General features: G+C 44.1%; 2 non-coding genes across 2 annotated transcripts; both read left to right on the top strand.

The window, feature by feature from the left end:
* Nucleotides 1-5,402: 5,402 nt before the first annotated feature.
* On the top strand, nt 5,403-5,475 carry trnar-ucg (transfer RNA arginine (anticodon UCG)). Its single transcript has one exon. It is a non-coding gene; the product is annotated as a tRNA-Arg (tRNA).
* Nucleotides 5,476-6,923: 1,448 nt separating this feature from the next.
* trnas-aga (transfer RNA serine (anticodon AGA)) lies at nt 6,924-7,005 on the top strand. Its single transcript has one exon. It is a non-coding gene; the product is annotated as a tRNA-Ser (tRNA).
* The last annotated feature ends 453 nt before the right edge of the window (nt 7,006-7,458 follow it).

The following is a 7,458-nucleotide window of genomic DNA, read 5'->3' as shown; positions in this document are numbered from 1 at the left end:
GAATAGGCTTCGTCAGATTCCCAGGAGCTTCAGGGCTTAGATATGGCCTCTCAGAAGCTTATAAAATCATGAGGAAGACAGACAAAGTAAATAGTCAGGGAGCACTTTTTCACAAGACACGCGAGTTCAAATCTACATAGCAAACATTTAATGTGAGAGAGGAAAATTTTAAAAGGGATGTGAGGGACACATGTTTTTCACACAGAACTTTTCTGTGTGTGGAATGAATTGCCACATTTAGTGGCAGAGTCTGGTGCACTCACAACATTTCAAAGGCATCTGAATGGGTGTATAGACAGGAAGACCTCGGAGAGATAAGGCACAAATATTAAGAGATATGTATGGATTAATTTCGGTTATCTGTTTAGCAAGGGCAAGTTGGCTCGCGGGATTTGTTTCCATGCTCGACAACTCTGAGATGGTCCAGCCACCGGCAACGGTTTGAATACACCATTTGCAATAAAAACGCATGATGTTTGTTACTCAGTCAGCGAGTTTGGCTATTTTGTTTGTAGGGTGGATGGGCCCAACCGATCCAGAGATGAAGGTTTTCCGGATATTTGCTGCCAATGACCATTCTGCTTGACACTTTCCCAAGTTCGCCATCAAAGATTTTGGCTAAAGAAAAATACCTCACATATCGCATTACCCACTTTCCCCTCCAGCGAATCCAAAACCTGACAGCTCTTAACGTGGAACAGAATCAGAACTGAAAAGGCAGTACCATGATCAGACACACCGAAGCTTAAGTGCTGTCTGTGATGCACTGTGAGTCGTCTCTGACATGAACCGCTCGCACAAGTAACAGCGAGGCAATTCCAAACCTACTGGAGATTTAGTTTATTGCCAAGTCCCAGAAAGTGCTCAAGTATCATAAAACAAAACAGAACAACAACGAACCAATAAGAGTGAACATTTCCAATTGTATCCGTGATTAAATTAGGCCATCAATGCCCCGGTGATCACCTTTCTCCCTCACCAGGACAGTAATGAAGGAAATGAAAGTATAGCAACGTTTCACATCGCGATTGCCCACCTTTTCACCACAGCATCAAATAACGTCGAACAGATTCAATGCAGGATCTTCTTTCGAAATAACGGTGAAATAACTATGTCTATTCACTTTCAGAATAAACGGGGAACAACACAAGTTGTCTGGAATATGAATAACCAACATAGACTACTTGGGTTACAGATTCTACTGATGCACAGACTTTCATATGAAAAGGTACCTTGGGTGATTGCCCTACACCCAGAAATCTTCTGGCTACCTTCTGTTTGCCCTGTCACATTAACCTTGTGCTGCTCTAATCGAATTTGCAGTTCTTGCCATTTGTCCGTATTGCTACTAGGGATAGCTGGTCGTGGCAACTCGTGACTGCCACACAAATTCTTTGCCAAAATTGGATTGTCCCGCAACGTGATTCGCAGTGCACGAACTTCGCAACGAGGATATGCCACGCGGCAAGTTACAAAGCACGCTTCCATTTATTAAAGTCAGTTTCTGGGAACTGACAACCAGATTCCTCCTTACACTCGGAATTATGACAACACATAAACCAACAGCCTCTCTCAGAGACAAGCGACCAATGCCCATCTTGTGCCGAACAAACGTAGTTGACAAGATTGCACGCAGGGACTGCACAGAAAACTACAGAGGAGAAGCAGACAGACGACCATCGAGCTGCATTCATGCAGTTCAGTTACCCGATAAACCCCATGCACAGCTGTTCCTTGTAGGTACACACAGGGCACTGAGTCTCTCTGACTCCGGGACTTGGGACTCGGATTATATGACCGTCTGTAGCACTGGTTACTTCCTTGTGTGAGGTAACTCCCGATGGAACATATGTAAAACACGATAGCTGATTGAGAAAAACGTCCAAAATAGTACCCAAGAGACGTATTTCTGTTGTGTTTCTGATCCTGTTCCTGACATGACATCCAGCATTGTACTTATTGTGTGCTTCCTGACGATTCGGTGGATGCTTCCGTGATTGCATTGTGGGCAGTAAACTGCGTTTTAGCTGCAATTACGTGCGTTTGAAACCCAGGACCACCTGCCTCTATTCTGTTTTCTTCTTCACATGCGCAATTGCAACACAGTAAACGATCAATTAATATTGGAAAATGACATACACAGGCGTGGGAAAAGCCCAGTTTCCGTGGCAATTATGCAATGGTTAGAGATTACATTGATTCGGGAGATAAGGATGGAAAATGTGTTTGGGTAGAGATGAGGAACATTGAGGAAAGAGGAAACCAGCCGGTGTAGCTTACAAGAACGCTAACAGTAACCACAGTGTAAAAAAAAACGTACAGGAAAAATACCGCCTGTGAATGCGAAAAGAAGGCAAGAATTATGGGAGACATTCATTTCCCTTCTTCCACTCCCGTTTGAATTGTAAAGAAACTTTGAAGAAAAACAATCGGAAAGTCATATATGCAACATCGAACAACGTGCGTCATACCTTGGCCATTGATTACCGTAGATTAGAATACGTACAATGTGGAAACAGGTCCTTCGGCCCAGCAACTCCACACCGACCCGCCCCAACCCAAATGCATTCCTCTCCATTCACCACGTCAATTTAGCACAGCCATTTCACCTAACCGGTACATTTTTGGACTATGGGAGAAAACCAGAGCAAGTGCACGCAGCCACGGGGAGAATGTGCAAACTCCACACATTCAGTTGCATGAGGCGGGAATTGACCCTGACTCTGTGGTATTGTGAAACAGCAGCCCTCACGATGGTGTCAGCGTTAGATGGGACTTATTTGCCGTCTTTTATTGGGAAAAATCTCTTTCATTGTGAGCATCTGGAAAGACCAGCTCCTTCGCGAGAAAAAGAAATGAATATGTCACTAACCTTGGATTGTTTCATGTCCAAGAACACTCAGATCAATACCTCTCTTGTTCAGCTCTGCTGATCATGTTTGCAAAGAGATCTAGCAAATTGCCAAAGTGGGATTGTCCTTTCAATCAATAATTTTGACTCAGTTTGGCTGCAAATATCTTTTCCTAAATTTGTGTTTTTCTTCCTTAACGTTGGTGTCTCGCACCTTACAATTCACAGCAAAGGTGGGAGAGGAGAATGGAAGCATTTCGCTCATCAAGTCAACGGCAGCTTTCAATGAGATTACGGCTGATTTGGTCAATGCTCAACCCACTGGAGCTGTCTGTAGTCATGGCCGAGTGGTTAAGGCGATGGATTAGAAATCCATTGGGGTTTCCACGCGTAGGTTCGAATCCTGCTAACTACGTTATGAATGCTTTCCTGCTGGTATAATTTTCGCTCAAAGTTCAGAAAAACTATTTTGTGAACCAGGCCGGTAATTTGATTAGACTTGGGAAACTCGAGTTCTTCATCAGAAATGTTCCATATTTTAATCATTATCTCTGTTTCTCTTTCCAGATACACTGCTCGACACATCGGGTTTCTGCAGCTGTTATTGAACGTCCTGAGCAGAAGTGCTGCTTTTCATTAGATTCCTTTAATCCCTGTCCACTGTTCTCTGACTCGGGTCAGTGGCAACACTTCCTCCTGCTCGTCAAAGTGCTCATTCCCCACCGCTCCCTCTCCCATCATTAGAAACAACCGCAGGAAATCGCCACTTAACCATCTTTGTTCCAAAGTGAAACTCATCAGCCTCGGGAATCTCTCCACCAAACGGGACTTCTCATCCCTTCCCTGGATATGGTGCAAGCCAGAGGATTGTGAAGAGATACTGTGAAAATATTGTCAGTTGGCAGTTGAAAAAATGTTTAGGAAGCAAACCATATAATTTAGGCTCCAGCTTTGTAAACCTTGAGAAACTCTTTGGGAAATGGAATCAGAGGAGAATGAAGAAGTGTGAACTGTCGGACCGAGTAGAGGACGGGACATTGACTCTGATGTTCTCGGGACAGGAACTGATCTGAGACATTGAAATCATTCTCGCTCACGTACGTGAGGAATGCAAACTTCATCTGGACTCTGGGACAATGAAAAACTCTGGAACACTCAAGACAATATCCAAATATTTACTGGGATCACTACAGTACGAGTACTATAGATGAGTCATTTTTTTGCCCAGTGTGTGCAGGAGGGCTTCCTGACACAGTACGTACACATGCCTTCAAGGGACGAAGCCACTTTCGATTTAGTACTGGGTAACGAGCCTGGCCAGGTTTTAGATTCGGAAGTAGGTGAGCACTTTGGAGACAGCGATCACAATTCTCTCAGGTTTACTGTCGTGATTGAAAGGGATAGGTGTACTCCACGGAGCAAGAGTTTCAGCTGGTGGAAGGGAAATTACGATGCAATGAGGTAAGATTTAGGAGGCGTAGAATGGGGTAGGAAACTGCAGGGGGTGAGCACATTAAAATGTGGAGCGTATTCAAGGAAAAGTTCCTGTGTGTCCTAGATAAGTATGTACCTGTCAGGCAGGGAGGAAGATATAGAACGCGTGAGCCGTGGTTTACTAAGGAAGTGGAATCCCTGGTCAAGAAGAACAAGAAGTCTTATGTTAGGACAAAATGTGAAAACTCAGTTAGAGCGCTCGAGAGTTCCGACGATATCAGGAGAGACCTAAAATGAGAGCTGAGAAGAGCCAGGAGGAGACATGAGAAGTTGTTGTCAGATAGGATCAGGGTTAACCCTAAAGCTTTCCATAGGTATGTCAGGAATAAAAGAATGACGAGAGTTAAATTTGGGACAATCAAGGATAATAATGGGAAGTTGTGTGTGGAGTCAGAGGAGATAGGGGAAGCACTAAATAAATATTTTTCGACAGTGTTCGCTATAGAAAATGAAAATGTTGGCGAGGAAGATACAGAGCTACTTGCGTCTAGACGAGAAGAGATTGAGGTTCACAAGAAAGAGATATTATAAATACTGCAGAGTGTGAAAATAGATAAGTAAGCTGGGTCGGATGGGATCTATCTGATGTTGTTTAGCAAATGCACTGCAGGAAGGTACAAATCAAGCTGATGCTAACTACGGCTCGTTTTGAGCCGCTCATTTCAGTGAAGTGGCGGCGCCAATAAAAGGTGTCACGCATCTCGTCTAATTCCACATCCTGAGTTCGAAATGACCAGAGGTTTCTCGCCGAGTTTCTGCAGAGTCTTGTTTGGACGACACCATGACACTTTTTCACTGGAGTGGATCATGAAATCGCGTCGTGACTGTGAATAAAACGATGGAAACTTCCAGCAGAGAAGGAGGCGACCCTGAAGCAGGCAGCTGAGGACAAATGTTTCTCCTTTGCCAGTGAAAGGCACTGCTTCACAAATTGGAAACTTCGAAGTGAAGCAATGTTGGTGATTATCTTCGCTGCTTGTTCACCTTTTTAATTCTGATTCCGTGAAAGTCCATGGCATTACATATCGACATTCTGCCAAGTGCACGCTTGTCTCTTGGGCCAGTGGCGTAATGGATAACGCGTCTGACTTCGGATCAGAAGATTTTAGGTTCGAGTCCTACCTGGCTCGCAGGGGAATATTTCGTTTTAACCGTGGTATATGTTGACGCTCCCCTGTAAAGTTCTCTCGGGACATCGCCTCTGTGCTTCCGCATGTAAAGCTTGCATTTGTCCTATTGTCCATTTGAAATTCCAGCTCTCCACAACGGACACCTCCGTCAGTTTGGCGGTATCTTCTGGTGTGTCTCCTTCTGTGGGTGAAAATGAGCATGAGTTCCTCAAAAGAGTTACAATTCGCTGTGGAAGTGTCATACCTCTGTCCCATTATTGTGCCATGTAAGAACAAAGGATAACCTCATTGACATTTGACCTGGAAACATTAGAACACACGAGACTTTGGGCCAAAGTTCGAAACTGCGACTGGTATAGATGGCTCTCTGATGAGCCGCAATGCACACGGGCGGAATGGCCTTTTCCCACTTTGTAAATCTTCGAAGACAATTTGAAAAAAATCTGCAACGAAAATGTTCAGACAGGGTGTTTTATTTACACCAAATACGATAGTATCTATCGCCTTGTCTTGTTATTTACTTGTGAGGATTCGGTACTCTCAGCACCGTGGCCCGGATCGTATTCCCGCTCATGGAATGTTTGTATTGTTCAGCAAACACATCGGTGTACCAGTACTTCTGCCGATTTTCCGATGCTGGCAGGTCATTGGTTTTGTCCAAAACATTATGAAGGTTAACATAAAACAAATAGCTGCAGGTGCTGGAAATCTGAGCCAAAAACGAAAATTGTTTGTGCAGCAGAGCATGACTGGCAACAGAAACGTCGATTCTCCTGCTCCTCGGATGCAGCCTGACCTGCTGTGCTTTTCCAGCATCACTCTGATCTAAAGTCAGGTTTCCAGCATCTGCAGTCCTCACTTTTGCCTAGTTTCTTCAGTGTCTCTGGTTCCCAATTCAAGAACTCCATCTCTAGCGGTTTCATGTTTGTATCCCCGTGCTGAGGAGTTGAAGAGTGAAGAAAAGTAACTCACCTCCTCCATCTCTGGGGTAATTAGGGACTGAAAATGAATCGTGTCACATTGAAATATATGTACATGCGAATTAATCTCTGTCTTTTATTGGGAACCATTTCTTTCATTGTAACCATCAGGAAAGATCATTTCGTTCGCCAGAAAAAGAAATGAATATGTCACTAAACTTTGTTTGCTTCAGGTCTGAGAATACTCAGATCAATAGCTCCCTTGCTAACTTCTGCTGGTCATGTTCGCAAAGAGATATGGCAAATTGCCAGGTGTGATTTTCCTTTCAATAAATAATTTTGACTCAGTTTGCCTGCAAATATCTTTTCCTACCTTTGTGCTTTTCTTCTTTTACATTGGTGTCTCGCACCTTACAAATGACAGCAAAGGTATGAAAGGAGATGGAAGCATTTCGCTCATCAAGTCAGCCAGAGCTTTCAATGAGATCACGGCTGATTTGGTCAATTCTCAACCCGACTCCGCTGTCTGTGGTCATGGCCGAGTGGTTAAGGCGATGGATTAGAAATCCATTGGGGTTTCCCCACGTAGGTTCGAATCCTGCTGACCACGTTATGAATGCTTTCCTGCTGGTACATTTTTCGCTCAAAGTTCAGAAAAACTATTTTGTGAACCAGGCCGGTAATTTGATTAGACTTGGGAAACTCGAGTTCTTCATCAGAAATGTTCCATATTTAAAACATTATCTCTGTTTCTCTTTCCAGATACACTGCTCGACACATCGGGTTTCTGCAGCTGTTATTGAACATCCTGAGCAGAAGTGCTGCTTTTCATTCGATTCCTTTAATCCCTGTCCACTGTTCTCTGACTCGGGTCACTGGCAACACTTCCTCCTGCTCGTCAAAGTGCTCATTCCCCACCGCTCCCTCTTCATCATTAGAAACAACCGCAGGAAATCGCCACTTAACCATTTTTGTTCCAAAGTGAAACTTATCAGCCTCGGGAATCTCTCCACCAAACGGGACTTCTCATCCCTGGACATGGTGCAAGCCAGAGGATTGTGAA

This window comes from Chiloscyllium plagiosum, unplaced genomic scaffold, assembly GCF_037043375.1.
Source record: "Chiloscyllium plagiosum isolate Xiang-an unplaced genomic scaffold, Cpla_swu_hap1 HiC_scaffold_18, whole genome shotgun sequence".
NCBI lineage: Eukaryota > Metazoa > Chordata > Chondrichthyes > Orectolobiformes > Hemiscylliidae > Chiloscyllium > Chiloscyllium plagiosum.
The sequence above is the reverse complement of the archived record's forward strand: the minus strand, read 5'-3'. Positions and strand labels throughout refer to the sequence as shown.